Raw genomic sequence first — 27,522 nt, forward strand, 5'->3', positions numbered from 1 at the left:
GTGTGTGTGTGTGTGTGTGTGTGTGTGTGTGTGTGTGTGTGTGTGTGTGTGTGTGTGTGTGTGTGTGTGTGTGTGTGTGTGTGCGCATATCACATTTTCTTGATCCATCTACTGAGGGGCATCTGGGTTGGTTCCATATCTTAGCTATGGTAAATAATGCTGTAATAAACATAGTTGTCTGGTAGCTTTAATATGGTCTTGTTTGTGATCATTTGGGTAAATACCTGAAAGTGGGATTGCTGGGTCATAGGGGAGCTCTATGTGGAGTCTTTTGTATCACTACTTTTTTTTAACATATTTTTTTTTAACATATGTTACCCAGACGGGCCTTGAACTGTAGTCTTTCATGTAGCTAAGGTTACAGATATGCACCACCATGCATGGCTTTGCATTGCTAGTCTTACTTTTGAGGACTAAGGAAAATAAATAAAGGTTATCTGAACACAAGCACCATGATATCATCAAGATAGTTATTCAGATATCTAAGATGGCTGCTAAAAGATAACAAGTGCTAGTGAGTATGTAGAGAAATTGGAATAAATATACTGCTGGAGGCAGGCCCTGGTGGCCCACGCCTGTAATCCTAGCTACTCAGGAGGCTGAGATCTGAGATTGCAGTTTGAAGCTAGCTCAGGCAGGAAAGTCTGTAAGAATGTTATCTGCAATTAACCACCAGAAAACAAGTGGCACTGTGGCTCCACATATCAGAATGCTAGCCTTGAGTGAAAAAGTTCAGGGACAGAGCCCAGGCCAAGTTCAAGCTCCATGACTGACACACACACAAACCCAGAAAAAACAAATATAGTGCTGGTAGAAATATAAAATGCTGGAGTCACTTTGGGAACTAGTTTGCTGGTTCTCACAAGTTTAAATGAAGAGTTGCCATATGACTCATGAATTCTCCTTCCAAGAGAAATGAAAACATATGTTCATGAAAAATTTATACATGATGTTGATAAGGAATGTACTCATTACCTTGTCCATGTAATTGTAACCCCTCTGTACGGTATTTTGTTTTTTGGTTTTTTTTTGTTTTGGTCGGTCGTGGGGCTTGAACTCTGGGCTTGGGTGCTGTCCCTGTGCTCTTCAGCTCAAGGCGAGCGCTCTACCCTTTGAACCATAGCGCCACTTCCTCTGTACGGTATTTTCACAATAAAAATAGAAAAATTTATACATGAATGTTCACAGCAGCATCATTCATAATATCCTAGAAGTGAATAAAAATTATAACACAGGCCAGGTGCCAGTGGCTCATGTTTGTAATTCTAGCTACTCAGGAGGCTGAGATCTGAGGATAGTAATTCAAAGCCAGCCCAGGCAGGAAAGGCCCCGAGACTTTTATCTCCAATAAACCTCCAGAAAACTGGAAGTAGCGCTGTGGCTCAAGTGGCAGAGTGCTCTCCTTGAGCTGAAGAGCTGAGGGACAGTGCCCAGGCCCAGAGTTCAAGTCCCATAACTGACCAATATATATATATATATAACCCAGATGTCCATCAACTGATGAGTGGATAGGTAAAATATTGTATAGCCATACAATGAAATATTCTCTGGTAATGATGAGGAAAGGAATATTGATAATCCTATAACAAGAATGTACCTTGAAAATGTTAAACTAAGAAGCTAGTCACAAAAGATGAATTAGATACCAGTTATATGAAATGTTCAGAATAGGAAAAGCCATGGAGATAGAAAGTAGACTAATAGTCATGTATGGCTGGAGTGAGGGTGATAACTAAATCAGTCTATGGTGCTTGCTTGCATTTTCTTTTTCTTTTTTTAATGGAGTTTTGCCATGCTGGCCAGACTGGTCTTGAACTTGTGCATTCAAGAAATCCTCCTCCTTAGCTTCCCTAGTTGCTGGGACTAAAAATACAAGCCATGGTACCACTTTGGGGTAGAGGTTATTTTTTTTGTTTTGTTTTTGTCATGGGGCTTGAACTCTGGGCCTGGGAATTGTCCCTCAGCTGTTCAGCTCAAGGCTAGCACTCTACCACTTGAGCCACAGTGCCACTTCTGGTTTTCTGAGTAGTTTATTGGAGATAAGAGTCTCACGGCCTTTCCTGCCTGGGCTGGCTTTGAACCACAATCCTCAGATCTCAGCCTCCTGAGTAGCTAGGATTACAGGTGTGAGCCACCAGCACCCGGCAGAAGGTTCTTTTTAAGGAGATAAAATGTTCTAAAATTGACTGAGATGATGGTGGTACTACTCAGAATATATTAAACATCATTGCATTATACTTTTTTTTATTGTAAAGGTGATGTACAGAGGGGTTACAGTTACATAACTCAGGTAATGAGTACCTTTCTTTTTGAACAGTGTCCCTCCTTCCCTCCCTCATTTTCTCACAGTTTTTTCCCTCCCTCCCTTTTCCTCCCATATTATACATTTTAAGTGGGTAAGTTGTGTGAATCATGAATTGTATCTCAGTAAAGTGTGCTAGGTTTCTTACCTTGCTGCCCCTTTAGAAGGACCATCTTTACCCTCAGAATGAATTGTGGGATTTAGAGAACAGAGGATAAACCATATACAATTTTCTTGCATGCTTGGATTATATGATTAGCCCATCCTCATTAGAATCCACAGGAAAAAGATTTAGTTTAGTATAAATTAATAATTTATGGGCTGGGAAGTTGGCTCAGTGGAAGAGCGCTTGCCTTGCATGCCTGAGGCCCTGGGTTCGATTCCTCAGCACCACATAAGCAGAAAGAGCCAAAGTGTTGCTGTGGCTCAGCCTTGAGCTGAAGAGCTTAGGGACAGCACCCAGGCCCAGAGTTCAAGCCCCACAACTGGCCAAAGAAAAATTATTTATTTTCTAATTGATTTTTCTGGTTGATAGACCTAGGGTTGATTTTTCCCCTCAGCTTTTCTCCCCTGCCCCCCTTCATTTTTTTCTAAAAAGTGTGTATTACTTTTTATAAGTTGGGAACCCCAAATACACAAAAGGTCACCATGTCTTTCACATGTTATGCCACTTGAACTAATTTAAGAATTTCTGTTCTAGCTAGTTTGCTTTTTCTTTTTGAAAAAGTGATAGGTCCCCTAAGTGTCTAGAAACCGGACTGGTGTGGAAGCTTTCTTCAGAGCTTCCTACCTTTTATCTTTTCTTCCATGCTTTTCCAAGTCTGCAAAGACAGCCGTGTTATTATGACCACAATGTTCTGAAGACTTTTGTGCAGCTTTGTTTACAAGAAAAGATCATCTCTGTGGTGGTGTGACACAGGCCAAAGGGAAGCAAATGGAAGCAATGTGACATTGAATGGGACTAGAAGGAAGACCTGTAATAGAGTGTCTGTGTGCTTAGGTAATTTGTTGCATTTTATTGTCCCAGTATAATTGCTTATACTAGAGTTTCATAGTCTACTTGTAGCCAGTAAAACACCTCATGAAAGTTGCAAGGCCTTAACATAAGGAGAATTCACTATGTCCCACCTCCTTTACCCTGGCAAGGGGCGGATTGGACTATGTATGCTTAAATTTTTTTAAACAGGATTTATAGATCAGTGAAGTGAAATTTATTGCAATTCAACTGTATGTTTGAGGGCATAACTTACTGTCAGAATAAAGCTGAGGATTTACAACCTGTGAGAGGCTTAAATGTGCAGAGTTCTTTTCCCATTATGTAATAAGTTGGCAATTTGGATTCTGACTTGAATTTCTCTGGCTAGAAAGTGGCATACTCTGGGGTTTAAAGGCCTTCCCATTTACTCTGAAATTGTGCTTATCTACACATAAGACCCTTGTACCTCCCAGATAAAGGGGGAGGAGGTGGGCAGAGGAGCAATTCCACTAAGTTCTCACTCCCCACACGTCACCCTGCTGAGCTGCTTACCCTGGCACCAGAGTGCCTGAGATCACTGAAAGCAGGCCTGGAGTAGCTCCCATGTGTACAAGGGAAAAAAAAACACCAAGAAGGGTTCAATTCCTGCTCTTACACAGCCTCTTTGCCTCTGGACAAAAACGTGTTCCTAATATTTTCCTAATAGAAATAATGCTACTACCTACTTTACATACATGGTGAATATTAGATACAAATCCTATCTTGATATGAAACATATCAGACCTTGGTGAAGAGTATTAACTCCTTCCTGGTCTACTTTTCTTCTTTGTTTTCTCATTTCCTAGCCTGATCCCTACACTAGATTAACAAGATTACCAAAACTTCTCTACTCACAATCAGGAGCCACCTGTTGGTATTTTATTCAAATATTTTTCATCTGCCTACTATTCTATGATGAATTTTAATCTGTATTGAACATATTTCCCCAAAGTAAAATCCACTGAAACAAAATTTGTTTACTCTAAAATGATATTGTCCAGTAGAAGTCTCTGCAGTGATGGAAACCTTGGCTATCGTCCTTTTGCTCTGCCAGTTCGATTTTGAAATCACTTTCCAGAGATCCATAAAAATCCCGGTGAGATTATGATTGGGTTCATTGGATTTATAGTTTAATTGAGGAAGGAATCAATATCTTTACAACATTTATGTTTTTATGCTTATTTAGGCCTTTAAACAGGTTTGTCAGTAAAATTATATTCCACCCCTCCCCCCATTCCCACCCCATGAAAGTCCTATCAGAGATTCACATCCTACCATATCCATGAAGGTTCTTATGAAAGCAGAATGGCCAACATAGGTCTGGATGTTAGATGTGTAATGTGTGGTCATGAGGTCTGTGAGGTAGACAGAGCAAGCAAGTTGCAAGGAGGCCACATAGGAGATTGTTAGGATAGTCTAAGTGGAAGATGGAAAGAAACTGAGTTTAAGAACTGAGAAAGGAAAGGAGCCAACACATAAGAGACATTTCCTAGGAGGAGTAGACAGATTTATTCTTTTGCAACAAAATAAAGCACAGAATGATACTTGGAGCTTCTTTATGGATTCTAACATGTTATGCTGATCGTTGCTTCTCCTCAAAAATGTTCTAAATTAGGTATTACTACTTTTATCTTCCAGATGAGTAAACAAAACCCCAGTGCAGTTATGCAAATTAAAATCTGTTCCTGTTAAAAGCCACTGAACATACAGGACTAATCTTGGACCATCTCAGAGTGATTAAAAATACTTTATGAAAATATACCAGACCTTTTGAATTTTATGACTGAAATAAAAATGACTAAAATCCTGTTCTCAATCATAGTCAGAAAATTACATTGGAATGTTTACCTAGTTTTATAATGTTTGATAAAGGATCTAGACAAGTCTGAATTTATGAGATCTATAAACTCTGAGGTGTTTTCAGGGTAGAGGAGTGGACTTTGGGGATGTGACTACGTGAAAAGCAGCAAAATATTTTTGAATTCTGAAACTGTGCCTACTCATACATTTTTGAATTATGGAAGTGTCCCTAGTTATACATTTCTGGGTAGCATTTCATGGATGTTTTCTTCCAATGGTCAGAAAAAAAATGGCCTTAATTAAAATTTGTATTGTTTTTGCCATAGAGGAAGGAAGCCTTTCTGTGGTTGTCATGGTGATGTCTGAATACACCGTGGATGTGGGTAGTGATTGCCACCCAGAGCCCTGAAATGAGCATTTGTCATTTTGCTTACCCCCTGAGAGGTTTGCCATACCAAACTGCTATTTTCCTTAATCGCTTTTCAAATTCACATTTGAGCCAAATATATATGTGCTAAGGAATGTTCTCCACTGCAGCCACAGCTACAGTCATAAAGCCCTATTTCTAATTGCTTTGTGTTCCTGAAGCAAAATGGCATATGTGAGGTGCTGGTGAAAACTCACAGAAAGTAATTAGGAACTATCAGCCTTTCACATGGCACAGCAGGACAGACTGCAGCCACCTTCCCTCAGTCCCTCCCCTGGCAGGCACTCAGAAGTCCTGCCTGGTACACCTTCTCTGTAGGGAGGCCATTTAAAGCAGTGAGTACTTAATGCATAGCAAGTTGGAATGCTGCCACTTGTCACCAGGTCCCCACCCTCCCTCTTTGCACCCAGCCCCCACACTAGAGCTATCATGCTGCCTGCTGGCAGAGTGCACCGTCTCAGACAGTAAAACCAGACTATGGCTGGCTTTGGGGTTTCTGACAATATGATTGGGGTATGAAAAAGGGAATGGAGGAAGAAGATGCCATGCATCTGGTAATGAGGTTTCCAGTGCTCTGTCTACACGTGAGGTTTAAAGAAGATAGGAGAGCTGGGTACTGGTGGCTCACATCTGTAATCCTAGCTACTCAGGAGGCTGAGACCTGAGGATCACAGTTCAAAGCTAGCCCAGGCAGGAAAGTCTGAGAAACTCTTAACTCCAATTAACTACCAGAAAAACCAGAAGTGGTGCTGTGGCTCAAGTGGTAGAGCTCTAGCCTTGAGCTGAAGAGCTGAGGGACAGTGCCCAGGCCCAGAGTTCAAGCCCCGTGATGGACCAAAAAAGAAAAAGAAAAGAAGATAGGATGGTGACATGTCCCACCTCCACTTAGATATCCATTCTGTAACCTTTCATATAGAATGGTGTTGTGCTAAAGAGCAAAGAATTTGTCATCTGAGAACCTGGTTTGAGTCTTGACTCTTCTTAGCTAGTCAATTTTAATTTGGGTTAGAGACTTAATCTATAAAACAGTAACAGTGATAGAAACCAGCTCTTCAAGGTCACACTTTGTTAGCTGTCAGTGCTTTATAAGCTGTAAATTCTAATTCATTAGCTATTGTTTAGGAGGTTCTAGAAGCTGACATAGGCAGCTTCAAAGCCAGGCGCCTGTGGCTCATAAATGTGATCTTAGTTTGGAGGCTGAGCTCTGAGATTCATGGTTCAAAGCCAGCCTGGGCAGAAAGATCCCCATGAGATTTTTTTTTTCCTAATCCTGGGACTTGAACTCTGGGCCTGAGCACTGTCTGTGAGCTTCTTTTGCTGAAGGCAAGCACTCTAGCACTTGAACCACAGCACCACTTCTGGCTTTTTTTTTTTTGTCAGCCCTGGGGCTTGAACTCTGGGCCTGGGCACTGTCCCTCAGTTCTTCAACTCAAGGCTAGCACCCTACCACTTGAGCCACAGTGCCACTTCTAGTTTTCTAGTGGTTTATTGAAGATAAGAGTCTCATGGCCTTTCCTGCTGGGGCTGGCTTTGAACCAAGAGCCTCTGACCTCAGCCTCCTGGGTTGCTAGGATTATAAGCATGAGCCACTGGTGCCTGGCTCACTTCTGGCTTGTTTGTTTGTTTGTCGGCCATGGGACCTGAACTCTGGGCCTGGGTGCTGTCCCTCAGCTCTTCAGCTCAAGGCTAGTGCTCTACCACTTGAGCCACAGCATCACTTCCAGCTTTTTCTGCTTATGTGGTGCTGAGAAATTGAACTCAGGGCCTCATGCATGCAAGGCAAGACTCTACCACTGAGCAACCTTCCCAGCCCACTTCTGGCTTTTTTGAGTAGTTTATTGGAGATAAAAGTCTCATGGACTTTCCTGCCCAGGCTAACTTTGAACCATGATCCTCAGATCTCAATCTGCTGAGTAGCTAGGGTTGCAGGTGTGAGCCACCCCTTGAAACTCTTATCTCCAATCAACCACCAGAAAACTGGAAATGGAGCTGTGGCTCAAAATGGTAGAGCCTAATGCACATGCAGGTAGAGGTCTCTTGTAGGCAGTGTCCTATAAGGTTAAGGATCTGGGGCTTAAAGAATGGACAACATTGGAGAGGCAGCTTTGGGAGTTCTAAGCACAGCAAGACATGAACTTTCCAGGGGAGAAGGCATAGCATGAAAGCGCAGGCTGACAGCAGAGCCTGAGGAGTCATCATATGACTTGCTTGTTCTTGCGAGCTGGGAGGACCAAAAGTATGCTAGGGTTCTTTTATAGGGAAAAGAAACCATCTCAGCAAGAACAAAGGATTTGTTTATCTCTTTCAATTGTATGGATATATATATATATATATATATATATATATATATAATTTTTAAATAGGGTCTCATTATGTTGTTTAGGCTGGCCTTAAACTCTTGTGCTCAAGTCATCCATCCTTCTGCCTTAGACTGCTTCCTGAGCAGTGAGGACTACAGCTTGTGCACTGCCAAACCTGACCCGTTTCTTCTTTAAATGACTTTGGCAAACCCTTTCTTTGGATCCAGGCAGAGTCCATAGAGTCTAGGAAGAAGTAAATTTCCCTTATTTTAGCAGAAGACTTTTTTTGTTTTTTGTTTGTTTTTGTCTTGTTTTGTGGCCAGTGGGCTCGGTACCTCAATGACTGGCCTGTTAAACTGTCTCTGCCTCCTCTTTGAGCATGAGCAAGGAGGCCTTTCCTGATTTGCTTTTTCCCCCCTGCAATATCGGATTTTCCTGTGGTGCCCTCTGTGTTCTTGGTTTACTGATTAATAGACACTTGAGGAATTGCAGGGAGGCATTTAACATGCATCAGATACCATCACTAGCAGAGAAAGCAATTCATAGAGGATGCTCTCTGCTGTCTGTATCTCTCCCTGATGACACAGTTTGATGCTGGGAGATTGAGTCTGGATCTGGAAAATCACACTTTAAATGTGTGATTCAGAGGCAGTGATGTGCAGCTGTCTCCAGAGTAGGTATACTGGAGAGGTGGATGGTGCAGTCAGTGATATTTTGGATTCCTATTTCTCTACATTGTTTTCTTCCAAGTCATTGCTGCCTATAGATCATTAAGTTCTGTCCTGTCACCTGCAGATTTCCAGCCAGTATCTATCTGTGCTAGAGTGCTAGGCCTGCTACCCAGGGGTGCCAAGGGCTGGGGATTTATTTTCAGAAAGTGGAGAACCCAGTAAGACTAGCTTCTGTTAAGCCTGTTCTATTAGCCTGTACCAGAGTTTTCTTCTTGCCTTGGAAATGTAAGTAATTGAGTATGCCATGTTTTCTTCACAGGGGAAAGTCTAATGTTTGGCCCCTAACTCTGGAGTCCAAAGACCTACGTTTGAATCCTAGCTTTGTCCTTTTCTAGCTATGTAATCTTACACAAATCTCTTAGTGATTCTGATCCTCACATTTCTTCATCTGTAAAAATGGAAATAATAACATCTATCTTCTAGATATGAGATAATGCCTGTAGAGTGCCTGGAATGTAATGTGATACAAAATATGATATACTCACTGAAGTTACTGTTATAGATAATTGCTCTGATTTGGCTCCTTGTCTACCTCCATCCTGCAACTTAGGCATTCTGTAGAAGTCTGACCCACTGCCATAATAGATCCTTTATTAGGGATGTGGGAAGATTTTCAGGGAGAATAGACATCAACAACAATATTAAACTTCCTTTATATACTAGACATCATTTAGAAGATACTCTACAAAGTGTATACTGCTGGGGTAGAGCTGTGAATGGAGCCCAGTTCTAGCCCCACCACCACACTCACTCTCTTTCTAGGACTGACTGTGTGTGTGTGTGTGTGTGTGTGCGTGCGTGCGTGCGCGCGCGCGCAGGTGAACACTTATACACCAATACTGGGCCTTAAACTCAGGGCCTGGGCACTGTCCCTTGGCCTTTTCACTCAAGGCTGGCACTTAGCACTTTGAGCCACAGCTTCACATTGTTTTTTGGTGGTTAACTGAAGATAAGAGTTTCATGGACTTTTCTCACCAGGCTGGCTTTGAACTGTGATCTTTAGATCTCAGCCTCCTGAGTAGCAAGGATTACAGGTATGAGCCACTGGTGCCTGGCCTCTGCTGACTTTTTTTTTGGCCGGTCATGGGGCCTGAACTCTGGGCCTGGGCACTATCCCTCACCTGTTTAGCTCAAGGCTAGTGCTCTACCACTCCAGCCATAACGCCATTTATACTTTATTCCTGCCTCTATTTTCTCCTGTCTTTGCTCCCTGAAAAACCAAAATGAAAAAAGAAGGAAATACTAGTTCACCCTCAAAAAGTCTATCAGAATTTTCTCTTTGGGCTCTTCCAGCACAGTGCTGTGCTTACTGGAAACTCCTGGTTTATGGGGTTCTTGGGTCAAGCACCTTCTTCCTGCCATGGTCCCTTCCTTAATGGGCACTACTAGGAAATTAAAGAGGAAACTGGTGTGGGTGTGGGTTTCCGAAGTTATCCCATTGTGCTCCTTTCTAGAGGTGAGACTGGCAAGGAGAGCCCCTCCCTGGATGGTTGTCCAGCATCTTTCCTCTGAGGGGAGGGTAGTCCTCTGTCCCTGGAACATTGCCCTGCCAGGAGAGAAGAAGTAACTCAGTCCCTTGGCAGCCAATCCTGCTTCACTTGCTGGGCCTCTGGAGCCCCTGGATTATTATTCTATTGCTAGAGGACCCTTAGAGGGGACCGGTGGCAAGTCAGGAGGCTTTGCTGAGCAGGGTAAGCTGAAGTATGCTGGGTAACCTGATTGGGGACAGCAATACAAGGAGAGGGAAAGAAGCAGCTGCAGAAGGCTCCTCCCACTGGAATGTAGCTGAGCTACTTTACCTCTCCCTAGGGATGACTTTATCTTTCTAAAACAAAGACCCTGCCCTTTAATTCTTCATGGACATCCCCTGGGCTCTGGGCATAGCCTAGCCCTCAGATCTGTGTGCTGATTCTTTACTGCTCAACCCCAGTTTGTGGAGTGAAGTGCGAAAGGTCAGGATTTATGTGGGTCACTGGCTGCACACCTGCAAGGGAGCTCATGCTGCTGACATTGCGGCCCTCTTGGTTTCCCTCTTCCAGTTCTGCTCAGACCTCAAAGCAGCATGGGAAAGGTTGCTGGGAGAGTTCTAGGGCAGGGGGGAGTTCAGGTCTCGGTGGAGGTCTGATACAGTTGGGGGCTACAAGCTGCCCCAGGAAAATGAAGTGGGAGGAGGAGCTGACGTGGAGGGAATGCTAACAGGTATGTCCTTGTGGTGGGTTCTAGAGAGTTACCAATAGTGTAGAGATGACACTGAGAAAAGGAATTTGGCAGCCCCAAGTTGCTACCTTTTCCCACTTTGCAGGTATGTTGAGGCTGGCAAGGGACCACCACTACCTGTGGCCTTCACACTTACCTGTCATTATTTACCTTGAGCAAATTAAATGCCCACAGTAGGATTCAGAAGAGGCAGCATGATGCAGGTAAAGTTAGGTTTCTGGACTTGGCTTCTGATGGGAATCTTTCAAGGTGTATAGTCCTGCACAAATGATTTAACCTCTTTTATGCTTCATTCCCTAAGATGATAAGTAACCATTGAGACAATATATGCAAATACCTTAAGCAATTACAACCATAGGCATTCAGAAATGTTGACTTATTAGGGCTGGGAATGTGGCTTAGTGGTAGAGTGCTTGCCTAGCATGCATATAAGGACCTCAGTTTGATTCCTCAGTACCCCGTAAACAATTATTAAAAAATGACGACTTATTGACAATTCCAGTGACTAGTTAATAGATCCTGGCTACACTGAAATATTAAAACCATATAATTAGAAAAGTTAAGTTGAAGGGCTGATCCCTTGTAAATGGGATTAGTGTGAAAAGAGGCTGCTCCTTCTACTATAGCAAGAAGCAACAAGAAGGCACCATCATGAGGAATTGGCCCTTATCAGATGCTGAATTTATGGTACCTTCACATGGACTTTCCAGCCTCCAGAACTGTGAAAAAAATAAGTGGACTGGTCACTTTTAAACGTTAAAGTAAAGCTGGCACCGCTGGCTTATACCTGTAATCTTAGTTACTCTAGGAGGCTGAGGTCTGAGGATCAAAATTCAAAGCTAGCAGAGATGTGGGGGGTAAGATCCAGTTAGAAGTTGGGGGCAGGTAGTGGGAAAGGAAAATCTTAGACAGAAATGGAGGTGTGGCTCAAGTGGTAGAGTGCTAGCCTTGAGCTATAAAGGGGACAGGGACAGCACCCATCCCCCAAGTTCAAGCACTAGGACAGCTGTGCGTGTGCGCGCGCGCGTGTGTGTGTGTGCGCACACACACACACACACACACTATAACTAAGAAAGCTTGTCATAGAAATTGTCAATCTCACTTTCCTATGGGGTCACTCTTGTTGCCAGATTCCTGAGAGCTGGCCATGGATTTTCAGCTGTCACTTGGTTCTTGGTTATGCTTTCCTACCACAGGTATCTCTTTTAAATTCAAAAGCCCTGGATCTTACCCATCTATTTCAGACTCATATACCAAATTGTCAAATGGTATATTTGTTTCATAGGTTGATAGATTCGCAGAGCTGGAGGGGAATATATGGCCATCTTGACAGATCCCAAGCTTGGCATTTATTCTCTTTCACCAGCATCCTTACTAGGTGCAAGTTTTCATTTGTTAGTTTATTAGTTTGTTTGTTGTCCTGGATGTAGGATTGAAAATTTACACCAGTGGGAGGCATTCAACCAATGGAATGGTGGGAGGCCACACTGACATTGTTAAAAAAAAAAGCATACCCTCTGGTGACTCTATCCACTGAGCATTTTTAACCATCTCTAGTCCCTTCTCAGATGAAGTTTGCAATCATATGGTGAGGAGGCCTCTTCGGAGGCCTGAAGTTCTAGAAGCTTCAGTGCCTTTGATCCATTTGAGCCTTTACATTCTTGGTCTGTCTCTTCTGAGCTTTCTTAAGCTTTCCTAGTCTGATTTATAGGTGTAACACCTCAAAACAGATACAATATTTGGGTGGACTCTGATCATTCAAAGTTTAGAAACATTGTATCTACCATATTTTGAGCTCTGTACTTACCACAAGGTCTACTGATCCTTGTAACAATTTTCCCAGGCTGTTCTCTAATTGGGATTGTAAATTAAAACCATTAAGCTAATATAAATTCTTTTTACTAAGGATGCCATAAGAAAGTACCACGTAAACTTGGCTTAAAACAACAGAAATTTATTCTCTTGCAATTCTGGAAGCTAGGATCCAAAATCCAAATGTCAGTAGCCTTAGTTCTATCCTAAGTTTCTTTTTTGTCGGTCATGGGGCTTGAACTCTGGGCCTCAGCTCTTTAGCTCAAGGCCAGTGCTCTACCACTTGAGCTACAGCACCACTTCCGGTTTTTCTAGTGGTTTATTGAAGATAGGAGTCTCACGGTCTTTCCTGCCCAGCCTGGCTTTGAATGGCGATTCTCAGATCTCAGCCTCCTGAGTAGCTAGGATTACAGGCGTGAGCCACTGGCGCCCGGCTTCTAAGTTTCTTTTTGCTTATGTGTCTGTTGTTATTTCTTAGCATTCCTTGGTTCTAAGTACATCCCTCCAACCTCTGCCTCTGTTTCATATGGCTTCTAGCTCATGTTTAGGTTTATACATCACGGGATTCCAGAACAACAATATCAAAAATTTCTGCATGAGGTCTTTTGGTTGTACTACAAGGAATTGGACATGGGAATTTTCAGTTTTAAAATGTATTTTTCATGTTTACTAGTGGGAATTAGTCACTGAAAGATGGATTTTGTTTAAAGAAGGAAGTTAATTTTAAAACAGTATATAATTTTTTTCTCAACCCTTATTTTCAAGGACTAATATTCATTTATGTTTCAGTAATAACTGACCTCAAGCAGTTTTCTTAACCTTCCCAGGTTGTAGTTTCCATGTCTGTAGAACAAAGGGACTGGATAAGCCAACTCTGAGTCATTTTCAGCTCTAAACAATGCTTTGATTTCTGGAAAGCCAGGGTTGCCCTTGGTAGGAAAATTGGTCTCAAGTTGACTAAGACAAATTACCATTCAGGAATCTGAAAATCAGAAAAACTATCCTATTGTTCCCTTTAGGCAGGATCTAGAGATTGAGTTATTGTGTACACACACCCCTTCCCTCTTCACTTATGTTTTAGACTTAAGACACCATTGGAGGGCTGGGAAGGTGGCTCAGTGGTAGAGTGCTTGCCTTGCATGCATGAGGCCCTGGGTTCAGTTCCTCAGCACCACATAAGCAAAAAAAGAAAAAAGCCGGAAGTGGCGCTGTGGCTCAAGTGGTAGAGCGCTAGCCTTGAGCTGAAGAGCTGAGGGCCAGTGCCCAGGCCCAGAGTTCAGGCCCCACGAACGGACCCCAAAAAAAAGACACCATTGGAAAACAATTGGCTCTCAAAAATTTGTTAAATGTGACACATGTCTTTGTTGGGATCAAGTGTCTTTTAGGTCTCATCAGTAGTAATGATGAACCTTTTAAGATTCCTTCTGAACACTGAGGCAATTAATTTTAAAAGATAGTGACAACTTTTTTTTTCAGTTGCTTTCTTTTTTTTCTTTTCTTTTTTCTTTGTCAATCATAGGGCTTGAACTCTGGGCTTGGACGCTGTCCCTCAGCTCTTCAGCTCAAGATGAGTGCTCTACTGCTTGAGCCACAGCACCACTTCTGGTTTTCTAGTGGTTTATTGGAGATAAGAGTCTCACAGATTTTCCTGCCCGGGCTGGCTTTGAACCATGATCCTCAGCTCTCAGGCTCCTGAGTAGCTAGGATTACAGGCGTGAGCCACCGCTGCCCGGCTTTTCAGTTGTTTTCTGGAGCAGTTTTCTTATCTGCAATAAATGTATTGTAGATCACAGGCCTGTGGCCTTGCATTTCAGGGGTTAGTCAGATGCTTTTCTGTCCCAGGAGACCCTGCCTGGCATGTGAAGTCCATTTCTAGGCCTCTCAGGGCTGTGTTCACTGTTACTTCTGCTTTGGATTGTGTGTGTGAGTATGTGTGTATGTGTGTGTGTGTGTGTGTGTGTGTGTGTGAGATTGTGTGTGCATGCTCGCGCATGCATGCCTGCATGTATGTGTATGCCAGTACTGGTGCTTGAACTCAGGACCAGGGCACTATCCCTTGTTTTTTTTATTCAAGCCTGGTGCTCTACCATTTCCACTGAAGATAAGAGTCCCGTGGACTTTCTTGCCTATAGTGGCTTCAAACTACAATCCTCAGATTGCAACCTCCTGAGTAGCTAGGGTTACAGGTGTGAGCCACTGGCACCTGGTTTACTTTGGATTGTTTGTTTGTTTTTACTGCTCCTGGGGCTTGAACCCATGGCCTAGCTGCCATCTCGAAGCTTTTTTGCTCAAGGCTAGCATTCTATTACTTGAACCACAGCTCTACTTCTGGCTCTTTTGGTATTTAATTGGAGAAAGAGTCTCATGGACTTTCCTGCCCAAGCTGGATTTGAACTGCTATCTCAGCCTCCTGAGAGGCTAGGATTATAAGCATGAGCTACTGACACCCAACTTGGATTTTTTAAAATAGGGAATATTTCTCGTTTTATAGTTTGGCCAAGTGTGTGTGTGTGTGTGTGTGTGTGTGTGTGTGTGTGTGTGTGTGTGTGGAATATTTCTCATTTTATAGTTTGGCCAAGTGTGTGTGTGTAGGGAATATTTCTCGTTTTATAGTTTGGCCAAGTGTGTGTGTGTGTAGGGAATATTTCTCGTTTTATAGTGTGTGTGTGTGTGTGTGTGTGTGTGTGTGTGTGTGTGTGTGTGTGTGTGTGTGTGTGTGTGTGTGTGTGTGATTTGGCCAAAATTTTAACATCCCTTTACCTCAAATAAAATTCATCGATTTGCTAGTGATCAGTTTGTGGTCTCTGCTGTGTGTTGGGGTAGGTTGGCCTGTGGGATGCACTTTTGGGACAGTTCTCTCTAAGGGCTGTTCTGATGTGATACAGGTTTGGGTTTAGAGAAGCTTATGTATATTCTTAGAGGAGTTCATGAAATATAAAGTAAAAAGTCACAGAACATGTACAATTTTATACTATTTATGTAGGTTTTTTCCTGAAAATAAGTGTGTATACAATTTTAAATACTTAATTTCATAAATGCAAAATAGCAAAAAGGATGACACCAAAGCAGGGAAAGATCATGGCCTCTGGATTGGATTCAGGAAAGGGAACTGCTTTTTGTGTTTCATCATACTGTAAAATGTAGAAAAGCAAAGTACAAAAAAGAGCTACAGAGTGTACTTGCTGTATGAGGCCTATAAGCCATGAGTGCTGAGAACTTTGAGAGAGATCTCAGAGTGACCTGGAATGAGCAGGAAGTACCACTTGGAAACTAAGCGATCTTCAAAGTTGGGTAGAACTCCTTAGAGAAAAGACCATAGGAGTCAAAGACTCCACCTTGCCAGAGGCAGGAAAAGCAGGGTGACCTGCTATGCCTCAGCATGATTAATCTGGCAACAAAGCCAACAGGCCAAGGGAGTTTGGAGGCAGGGCTACAGACTGGCAACCTCTCTTGTGGCCCTTTCTCTTTCCCAAATAGCTGTCACTGATCTCTGCCAGGGTGTTGCCTGGTGAAACAGCATTTGACCGAGGTGACTGGTAAATAAGCTCATGGTACTTCCTGTTCCTCCACTTGTCAGAGTGTGAGCTTTGGAAGCTTGTGGTGCTGAGCTATTTCCTCTACCTCTGAAGCCAGCATGACTCCTAGATATTTTGGAGGTTTTGTAGAACAAATGGCCATTGACTCAAGTGTAACCATTAAAAATAAGTCCCCACATTGGACTGATCTGAGCTTGAATTTTGGTTGTGTGGTCTTGGGAAAGCTCTTGACCACTTTAACTGTTAATTGCTTCATTTGTGAAATGGAAATAGTATAAGTTGTGGCTGTATCAAGTAGGTTGATACTTAGCAAATAAGTATGCTTAACTTATCTGTTGTGGTACCCACTCCATTCTTTGCGCGTTCATGAGTGTGTGCGTGTGTGTGTGAGATATGTGAAATTTATGTCTACTTATAGTCAGTTGATACTGTTAGATTGTAAGCCCCTATGCACTAAGTGTAACTGTGCTCTAATTGTTTTCCCAATAAGCACTCAGACTGCTAAGCATATAATAGGGCTAAATAAGTGTTAGATGTAAGTGTGGGGTTTGTGCTCTTAAGCCCAATTTAGTCTTTATAGCAATTGGCTTGTGATCAATTAGGACTTATCGACAAGCAAGAACATATATCTCCTCTGACAAGTGTTGTCACAGCAAATGCCCTGGTTAGGATAACATATGAGGATGACTTGCAATTCATTCATTCTTTCATTCTACTGTGGCAGATCAGTGTTTTGTGGGATTTGATGTTTATACAGTTTGGAAGGCTTTCTTTGAAAATATACATGTAAATTGTAGAAAGCACGAAAACACTTTGGTAGAGAGCCCTTTTAAAGATTTAAAGAAGATCCATTCTAGGAACTATTGGATTTATAAAGGATAAAAAGATTTGTAATAGGGAGGAAATTGTGGTAATAGATACAAGTTTTAGTCAAACTGTCATGTAAACAGAAAACAAAATGTCTCATATTTTTTCATTTACTAAACATTTATTGAGTACCTACTATATGCCAGATAGTATACTAAGAACTAGGACACAGCTGTGAAAACAACAATCTCTTCCCTGCAGACCTACGTAGGTTGCAATGAAAAAAGCCACAATGTTGATCCATGATTTCAGGGCCTTAGTTCTCTTTCTGTCCCCCTGTGTTGTTGTTCCAGGCTGGTTTTGGGAGTGAGAGCCACATGGCTAAATTTGTCTTAAAACAGTTGTAGCCATCCCAAATAGGGATGAAAGAGTCATAGATTATTTTTAGGAGAAGTGGATAAGGTGGCTTGTAACTGCTTTCTTGCCTATCCCGACTGGTGCAAAATTGATAAAAGAGTCATCACTTTTCCACTCAAGATAGGCTCTTCTTTGGACTGATTTCAGAATGAGTAATTCATTCTGACAGCAGAGCTAGAAGCTGGATTCTTTCTTACATCCAGGTCCTAGAAGGGCAGCTGACCCCACAGTGTCAAAGGAGAACAGCATTGGCTCCTACAGCCCTAAGTGCCTGCCTTGCTGTTTACTGTAAGCCAGTGTTCCTCTTGGCCACAGTGGGGCAGTGACTCAGAGCTGGAACTGTGTTCCTGTCTGGTTGCCAGATTTTGCATGGGGAGTAAAGGAAAATGAATGAGCAGGAGTGAGTGGCTGCGGGATTATAACACCTGAGACCCATCTACTTAAGAACTGAAACTGAGAGAGAACGGCAGGCTAGGAACCTCCTTCCTTGTCTGTCTGACCTGCACCTGGATTTCATAAGGCTGTAACTGCAGAAGAAACAAATTCTGAACATGGAGCTCAAAGACAGAGTAAGTCTGTCTGCTGCCTTTCCCAGCAAGAACAAGAGAGCAGGTTAGTCTTGTACTGGTCTCAAAGGGATTCAGTTTGCCTGCCATGTACTCTGAATCATGAAAGTCAATTAATGACTGAGAGCAAGAGTTTTTGATGACTGGGGAGTGACTGCAGTTCAATTTTTTTTAAGCATAATTTAGTTGGGAATAAGTAAGGTGGAAGTTATTATTAACTATCCTCTTCCCCTCATCCTCCCCACTTATGTTATTACAAGGAATATTCTGTTGGCAGGTGAGATCTGGGAGGCTAAATGTTCTGCCTCTGTTTCTTTGTGTTCAGTTATGGGCAGTGATGTTGAATTTCAGCCTGAGAGTCCATGGATGGCAGTAGTTTGAGATCATCCTCAGTGTTTTAAAATGTTACAGCTATGTGGAAGATCCTTAGGACACCTGGCTTAGCCTTTTTGTTTTGCAGTTGGGGAACCTGGCTTATTTAAAAGCTAAACAGAAGAATGAAAGTGAGTGTTTTGAGGTTGAAAATGTCTCCCCTGAAATGTGAGACTTTTATAGAACACATGTCCTTGCCTCAGCCCTGCCTGCTGGAGAGACAGATTTTCTTGAACTGTACTTTCTTAACCATGGGGCTTGTTGATACTATGATGGACAGAGTGTGGCTGAAGGAAGGTGCCTGTTGATCTTAAACCACTTTGCCTGGCAGGCAAGTTCTTTAAATAGAAATTAAGCAGGAGGCTGGGGATTGTGCCTTATTAACTTAAAGGGTTCTAGAAAGTGTATGCCTGAACCTTTGTTCTGTTACAGGCTAATAATGCTGGAATTGCAACATGGAAAAAGTCAAAACAATTCTTGGTGCAGTTTTAGAGCTAACAAAAGAAAAAAGAAAATACTCTCTTTCCCTCTCTCCACATAAACTTTCTATACATAAGCTTAGCAAAGCCTCCTAAGTCATCCATGCATTGCCAGTTACATGCCAAAACCACGACTCAAACCCTAGTTTGTGTGGCTGCCCCGCCAGGGTCTCATGAACCTTTCATGGGCCTTTCCAGTTGGGGACTTCAACTGCTTCAATTTACAGATGAAGAATCAGGGACCCTAAGAGATTGAATAGTTGCTCAGATCATGGAGATGCTTGGTTAAAACCAATCGGATACCCTGCTCCTATTACATTGCTTTTCTGCCAACTTCCTTAATTAAAAAAAAAAAAGTTAGAGGAAAGACTCTGTTTGGTTCCTTCATTCTATGAGGAATTTGGCTATACTTTTTCATAGACATTGAGATCTTGTGAAACTAAAATTTAAAACTTATTCACCAAGTAGAAATCCTAAATGTGGCTGCTTCATGTTTAATATTGGAGGCAGACATATTTCAGCATGGGTTACTGGGTGAGAAGAAGTATTTTACAAAATCAATTGGCCACTGAGTGCATCTGAAAATCTCTGGAGAACCCGTGAAACTTTCCAAAATACACTGGAAGGCTTCCAATCCAGGGTGTGGGAATGACAGACTTCCCACTTTGCATGGCACGCTAGCACAGGAAAAGCAGGAGATTCTGTGTGGGCACCTTTCAGCAAGGAGGACAATCTCTGACCACCCCTCAGATGGTGGCCCTGAGGTTTGACCGCATCTCCCAGCTGGGCATGTGGCGTAAGCCAGGTGTGGACAGTATGGGAAGTCCTATGTGGTCTGGTCCTTGTTCTCCAGGGATGATGGAGGCTTCTAGGCATGGCCTAGGGTTTGTCATCAAGGTCTGCAGGCCATGCTTCCGTCACCCTCTGGGGCTCTGAAGTGAGCAGCAGCTGAGATCAGCAAACCTGATGGGCTCTACACAGCTCTCTCTGAATGTGACTTGTGTGCTTGTGCTCAGATTATAGAGGAAAACGAGTTCAGTGTCTGCTGTATTGGCATCCCTGTTTCTGTAGAGCAGAAGATACATGAGAAATATGTGAGCAAATACTCCTGGCCCTACAGGAACCTAAAAAAGGAGGCAGGAGGGCAGAACAAACAAACAAACTGAGCAGAGAGCAACACACACTGTGTAATCAGTTTCCAAATTGTAGGCTTCACTACCAACATTCTCTAGTTCACAAAGCAAAGACAGAGGTGATGTTTGTGTTATCCTTTTGTGTGTTTTTAATCACTCAGTAATTTCCTCTGGAGAGTTCATATGCCTTTCTGTGATTCTTTTATTGAGTTTATTAACCTTTATTTGCAGGGATGGGGGAGAATAGTGGGAGGATTAATTTCTCCAAATTATGTGTAACACAGTTCAGGAGAGCCAAGGATGGAGTGTTTGTGGCACATTAGTGCCTCTTCTCCGGTAATAGAAGATAACTGCATTTTGATGGCTGATGGCTGCTAAGTCCCTGTCTATATTACCTGTTCCTATTTCTGTAGAATTATTAGCAAGCTCCTATGGAGGCATGGACTATTTTAAGGTAAGAGTCTCCTAGTGTGTGCTCATTCATTCACTAATACTTTTGAGTCCTACTAGAAGTGGTACAGTGTCAGGCACTGTGGCAGGCTGATACCATAGCAAAAAAGAGAGACATGATCCTTGCCATAGTAGAATTTACATGCCAGTCAGGAAGATCAATAGAAGCACATACACATATAATTAAGAACAATAACAGCTGGTAATTAAAATAGGTTGATGTGAAGTGACTGCTGGGAAGCAATCTAGCCCTGCCAAGGTCTGAGTAACAAGGACCCAGCTAAGAGAGTATCTAGGCTGAGGATACCCTTAGTGCAAAGGATATGAAAGACACATGCACGCACGCAAGGAGACCCTGTGGCTAGGGAGGCCTGAGAAAGTTGAAGAAAGAGACATGATGAGGCGGGAACTACATAGCAGTGAAGTGATCTAAGATTTTGTAAGCCAAGCTAAGGAGCTTAGTTTCTCTCTGTGTGGTGTAGCACTGAGGTAAAATTTAATGGAGAGGAATGGCATGGTTTCCTTTATCTCTTAAAAGTTCTACTAGCTAGGTGCTGGTGGCTCATGCCTATAATCCTAACTACTCAGGAAGTTGAGATCTGAGGAACATGGTTTGAAGCTAGCCGGAGCAAGAAAGTCTGTGAGACCCCTATCTCCAATTAACCATCTAAAAGCCAAAAGTAGAGCTATAGCTCAAGTGGTAGAACACTAGCATTGAGCAAAAAAGCTTAGGGACAAGTGCCCAGGCCCTGAGTACACATGCACGTGGGCACACACAGAGCTCTACCAGGCTTCCAGTGAACATATAGAGGGCAGGGTAGAAGCAGAAGGAGCAGTTAGTAACTATTGCAGAATCTAATCAGGAGCCAAGTAGGTGCTAGGTGTAGAAACAGAAGAGTAGATGAATTCAGAGCATGTTTTGTCAAGACAAGCAATAAGACGTGCATGCGTGCATGCGTGTGCAGGTGCGTGTGTGTGTGTGTGTGTGTGTGTGTGTGTAAATTACAGTAAAGAAACAAGATGACCTCAAGGAGAGTATCAGGTTTCTGGGGAAGGAGGCTCATTCTGTGTTTGCCCTATTAAAACTTAGATGTCTTAAAGTCCTTGCCATAGTCAAGACACAATCAAAGTTCACAAAACACTGTATACCTTCTGTATGTCAAGCATTGTACAAGGCACTTTCATATATTATTTCACTTTAAACTTGTAATAATCTTTACAATGGGCATATTATTTCATATTTACAAGATGGAAGTTCAAAAGGTAAGGTAGCTTGCTTTGGTTTGAACACAGATCTTCTGTCTCCAAAGCTCTAGACTGACTTTGTTGGAAGAGATAGATTAGAGCTTCCACTTGGGGAGAGTAGCAAGCTGTGGAAAATCTGAACATTTTCAAAATCATGTACACTTGAAAGGCAATTTCAGTAAGATTCTCACCTCCTTAGAAACATCATGTTAACAACAGTGACACTTTGTGCTAAATGAGAAATTTTGTGAAAGTGTTAAATGAAATAAGCCAAAAAGGAGCTTAGGAAATATTGAGGCAAGGTTTCAATTCCTGATTGTTTCAACTTTCAATTTCTAGGTTTAAGGCCCAATCAGAAGCATTAGTAGGTTACCCAGAATCCTCAGTTTTATTGGGACACTGGGATTTTAGAACAAAGACAGTCTGTGCTTAACAAGGCTAGAGGCAGTGCTAAATGTGACTTCAGCCCGCAGGGTGATTCTTTTAGGGTGTTTGGGGGGGCCAAGAGGTTTAGGGGGCATGTACTGTTGAGCATGCTAATGAATGGATTCTTGGTAAGAGTCTCTCTTCAGACTTTCAGGCCAGCTACTTTTCTTACATTTAAACTGTTACTTCTCTTTATAACTTGGGTCAGATAACAGCTAGTGCTGACAGAGCAGATTTGTTACACTCTCAGCATACCAATAACACTACTGTCCCCACACATGCCAGATGCTCTGACCTTCACTATTGGGTACCATTCACATAGTTCTGGAGACTTTTGTAAAAGTCAGTCAAAGTCACTGGTCTCATTAGAGTTAGGATCTGTGTGATTAGAAAGTTTGTTTATCTTACAGAGTTTTTTTTATCTTACACAGTTTTGTGGGGCCATTTGTATTTTGACTAACAGCTTCTGTGATTGTTAGTGAGCTCATATGTTGAGCTTTTAATTTAGTATCCAGTTCTTGCTGGTTTACTTTATTCTGTTTTCAGGTCTCTTGTATTTGCTGCCAGACTTCTGTAAGCCCTAACCCAATCTTTCTCAGCCTAGGGCTTGTGAAGGCGTGCTTATTTACCTGGAGGGTTGGTCACCCATGGCCCGCCTTGTGGGGACCATCATTTCCTGCCATCTTCCATCCACACTTCCTGGTATTCCTCCTGGGGAGACTGGCTGACATATCTTTGAGAAGCTGCTTCGGGAGAAAAACAAGATTTGACAATGAAGGCTAGATTGTATTTTACTTTATTTGCCAAATTGCTTTCTTAGTAGCCTGAAGAGAAACAGAAGCTTTGTGTGGAAAAGAAAGAGTTTCTGTGCTCCCTTGAAACCAGCTACCTGGCTCTCAGCCGGGCCATGTCTGTACTACCAAAACCAAGGTAGCCAGTCAGGTTTAAGAACAGGTATTTCAGGGGATGTGTCTGTGCCTGCAAAATGATTCTCGAGACAAGGTGATAGAACATAGGTTTTAAAGCTAGGGAAGGTAAGCAAAAGAAGGGGTGACATTGTCACTTGACTTAGTAAATGATAACAGCAAAGTTATATTAAGAAAAAAAACAGGAAATGGAGCTGGCTGGGGGCTTTTGGGCTAAGGGGTCAGAAACAGCAAGCCAGACAACTTGCAATTTCTAAATGAAATTAATATGCAGCCTTCATTTGGCAAGGATGAGCCTGAAGGAATAGAAAGAGGTCAAAGGGGGTGGTATATAGGTAACAGGAGTCGACTGTGGCTTTGGCCACATGTCTGCTCCTTGTGGACCTTACTCTGCTTACTTAGGGCCTGATGATGATATATAATGATGATGATATTAAATGGAGTAGCCCAGGGACCTAACCCATGCTCTTTTGCTCAGAGTGCCAAGCTGGAAGCTCTGATAATGCAGCCTGCTCCATTGGATCCAAAATGATCAAATTTTAAAACTTTAATATTTATTGTGATTTATCTCTTTTCTCAATAGATGAGTATTCATGCTTTTTCCTTTTTCTCCTCTTTCATTCCCTTTCTTTAAATTTAGTGTTCCAATAACATCCTGCAACCAAAAGTCTCATTTTCCTTACATGTGCCACAGAATTAAAGATATCTTTCCTGCCTCTCTTCGTGGATATTTTAGAGGGCCCAATAGGAAGACGAGTGAGTAGCTGAAAGTGTTGTGTAAACTCAAGAGATAAAAGCAGTGACAACTTTTTGAGCACTGAGGACAACATCCATATTATGGAAGGAAGTTTGGAGATCTGATCAAAAGCAGTTTTGGGTTTTTTTTTTCTTTTGTCAGCTTTAAAAAGTTGCCTCCTAGGACTGGGAAGGTGGCTCAGTGGTAGAGTGTTTGCTTTGTATGCACAAGGCCCTGGGTTTGATACATCTAGCACCACATAAACAGAAAAAATCCAGAAGTGGTGCTGTGGCTCAAGAGTGCTAGCCTTGAGCTGAATAGCTGAGGGACAGTGCCTAGGCCCAGAGTTCAAGCCCCAAGATGGACATAAATAAATAAATAAATAAGTTACCTTCCTTTTAATGTTAGATTGTGTTAATTTAGTGCCCATATTTTATAGCTCACAATTCCTGTACCCAAGACTCTGTGCCTATTTACTTTGGTACAAGTTGGTGGTGGGGAGTCCAATAGTTGCCAAATTGCTTTCTCAGTCTGCATAGTATAGTTGCTCATTGTTGGGTCTGCTGTGGGCTTGTTGAAGGCTTGCTCTGTGCACTTGTCTATCAGAGATTCACCGGCTGATCTCATGGTAGGACTCAAAGGCTAAGAAAACAAAGGAAGGAGAGAAAAGAAAGGGGGAGTAATGATGAACTGTGCTGTTTTTCTGATTCTTTGTCTTCAGGGCTTTCTTACATGGTCAGAAAGCTGCTAGCCTCACGTATTCCTAAGGGAAGAGGAATTATGCAAAATTCCAGCAGGTCATTATACAAAAAATGTGGGATTTAGAAATAGAGAACCTAGATTCATGTCCCAGTTTTATCATTTATAAGACTTGTCTTATGTAACTCAACTTATCTGAGCCCAGTTTCTTCATTCATAAAATGGAGGTTGCTGGTATTAGTAGCTGAGATGCATGAGGAAACACTTTGTAGATTGTAAAGTCCACTAGGGGTGTTATTACTTTATTGTCATTCCCATTCAGATCCAGGTGATTTCTTTTTTTCTCCAGGTGGAAATTAGGCTTTAGATTAGATTTTGCATTTTCAAGTTGCCCAGTGAATGATGATGACTCTGTAGAAAAAGTTGGATGCAAATAAAATGTAACCCTTGAATGAGATACAGGGATTTCTAAAACAGGTGTTGGGGGTGATGATTATCCTTACCTCAGACCTTAGATGCTCACACTTCAACTCTACTTTTATGTTTTGGAAAGACTGGGCTACTGTGTGCCAGATGAGGTCATAGGATTCTGTAGGCTTGCCTGTGAGCAGGTGGTGCCAGGAATTGAGAGGCCAGCTGTGGTTGGGATGGGTTAGAGTGGAGTAGGAGCCCTTCCCAGGGACAGAGACCTGATAGGTCTTCCTATTTGATATTTGGCTTGATAGGATCCAGGCTGTTCTAACCCTCAGTTCCCAGCTGGGAAAAGAAAACTTTGCTGGCCTCTAAGTTTTCTTTTTTTTTTTTAACCTTTGTTCTATGCTCATTAAAACAAACAGGTGGCTCATACCTGTAATCTTAGCTGCTCAGGAGGCTGAGATCTGAGGATCACAGTTCAAAGCCAGTCTAGGCAGGAAATTCCATGAGACTTCCATCTTCAATAAACTACTCAAAAAAGACAGAAGTGGCACTGTGGCTCAAGTGGTAGAGTGCTCACCTTGAGCCTAAAAGAAGCTCAGGGACAGTGTACAGGCCCAGAGTTCAAGCCCTAGGACCAGCAAAACAAAACAGAACAGAACAAATCAAAACAAATAGTCTCCAGTAAGGTTTAATGCTCAATCTGGTGGTGAGGTTGATATCTTAATGTTACCAAGCTGAGATGATCTATTGAGTCTTAACAGTGAAAAGAGCTTCAGGAAATGATCATACCTTAGGTTCAGTGATTTTACCTCTGAGATTTCAACCCAAAGAAAATATTTGATAGGAAAAACCTATGCTGAATTTGCTCTGTATTGGCTATAATAGCGTTAGGGGCAGGCAACTAAACTATCCAGCATTAGATGGTTTTTACTCTAAAATGTAAATTACCATAGTGTAGGCACTTTTTGTTCCTTTGTTGTATCTTTAGCACCTAGCAGTGCCTGGCACATATATGCACAGTGACATTTGAATATGAAAAAAATTTGTAGTAAGACTGTTATCCAGCAACTGCAAATGAAAAACATATTAATGAAATGTGATAGTTTCTATTAATAAATGTGAAAAAGCACATCATAGGTATTTTGTTTTGGGTTTTTTTTTTTTTTTTTGAGTGGGGACTTGAATTCAGGGCCTGGACACAGCTTTTTTTGCTCAAGGCTGGCATTCTGCCACTTGAACTACAGTGCCACTGCTATCTTTTTATTTCTAATTGGAGATAAAAGTCTCATTTGTCTGTTTGGCTCGGAACCTTTATCTTTAGATCTCTGTCCCTGAGTAGCTAGGATTATAGGTGTCAGGTACCACCTCTCAGCTACAATCTTTTTGATAGAGGAATAAACAAGCTTGAATGGAGATGGCCACATAAATATTCAGATGGTGACATCATGGGTGATCTTTTCAGATTTTGTAAAATTTTGAAAATGACTATGATTTGGTGGCAGAATTTTTTTCAATCAACTATATTCTTCTTCCCCTGCCCCACCCCTCAACCAGGAGATTATTTGAGAGATAGACCACCAACCTGTAGAGCCAGCTCCTCCATCTTCCAGGCAGCTTTTGTCAACACATAACACCTACCCTTTGTGTCTGTCAGCTTGGTGTGGAAGCTGACCCCTCGAAGGAGTGATAGAAACTGCACAGTGTTGAAATTGTGTGGGTCATATTGCAGAAACATGTCCATACATTTATTATCCCATCTTTGAACTGAAGACATTTTATAATAATAGGGAGAAGAATTTTAAGATGATAGAATTTGCTGGGTGGGTGGTTAATTCTTAGAATTCTTTCCCTGGTTCACAGTTTTGGGAAGCTGTTGAAAGTGGTGTCTGCTTTCCTTCACTCTTGTTTTAGCTCATGCTATGTTAAACTAGTGTTTTTGTTTTTTTTTTTTTTTGTTTGCTCAACATCTCAGGGTGTTGAGAGTCAGTATTTTATGAAATGTCTGAGTTATGGTATTTGGCAAAGCCCAAGATTTTTTAGAATTAAAATAATCACCTTTCTGGTGAGCTTTGGTGTCTGAGCTTGAAAGTCTTGGTTTTCTGACAGAACTGGGTTCTGATAGATTAAATGTGTTTTGGAGAAAATGCCCATTTTTCTAACCCTATGAGGATGACTAGTGGTCTCCAGACATTGCTAGCCTATTTTGCCTGTGATCCTTTCCATTCACATAACTTCTTCATCTCTTTGTTTCTCTAGCCATAACCAACAGACCACAGCATTCAGGCATCCTGTGACTGGGCAGTTTTCTCCAGAAAACTGTGAATTTATTCTTCAAGAAGAGTAAGTATTTTTAAAAATTCTCATTCAGGGATGGATTGGGAGCATTTGGACAAAACAAAACTTGTTATACTATTTTTTTTTCTGTTAGGTAGAGAGGCTTGGAGGTGGATTGGTTGATTTAAAATGAAATGTAAGAATTTTCTTTTTCAGTCTCCAGACTCAGAAGATATGGGACAGGAGAGATGATATAGGAACGTGCTGTGGTTGGTACAGTCACCTCCTCTTAAAATTCCCTTTCTCCTGAAGCATCAGCTTACATATTCACTGCGCTGACTAGATTCTGGGAGTAGAGCCAGCCTCCTAGACAAGCCTCAAGTCCAAAGACAGAGTCCAGAGAGTGGAAGCTATAAGACCTACTACTGGCCTCAG

General features: G+C 42.1%; 1 protein-coding gene across 3 annotated transcripts in view; it reads left to right on the forward strand.

Annotated features, from left to right (window-relative positions):
• The window catches only part of Plekha7 (pleckstrin homology domain containing, family A member 7), a 215,440-nt gene that overhangs the window by 110,971 nt on the left and 76,947 nt on the right, over nt 1-27,522 (forward strand). For all 3 annotated transcript variants that reach the window (XM_013034137.1, XM_013034140.1, XM_013034139.1), the window contains exon 2: nt 27,070-27,153. The gene's annotated coding sequence lies outside the window, so the exon portion shown is untranslated. The remainder of the gene's footprint in view (nt 1-27,069; nt 27,154-27,522) is intronic.

This window comes from Dipodomys ordii, unplaced genomic scaffold, assembly GCF_000151885.1.
Source record: "Dipodomys ordii isolate 6190 unplaced genomic scaffold, Dord_2.0 Scaffold183, whole genome shotgun sequence".
NCBI classification, from domain to species: domain Eukaryota; kingdom Metazoa; phylum Chordata; class Mammalia; order Rodentia; family Heteromyidae; genus Dipodomys; species Dipodomys ordii.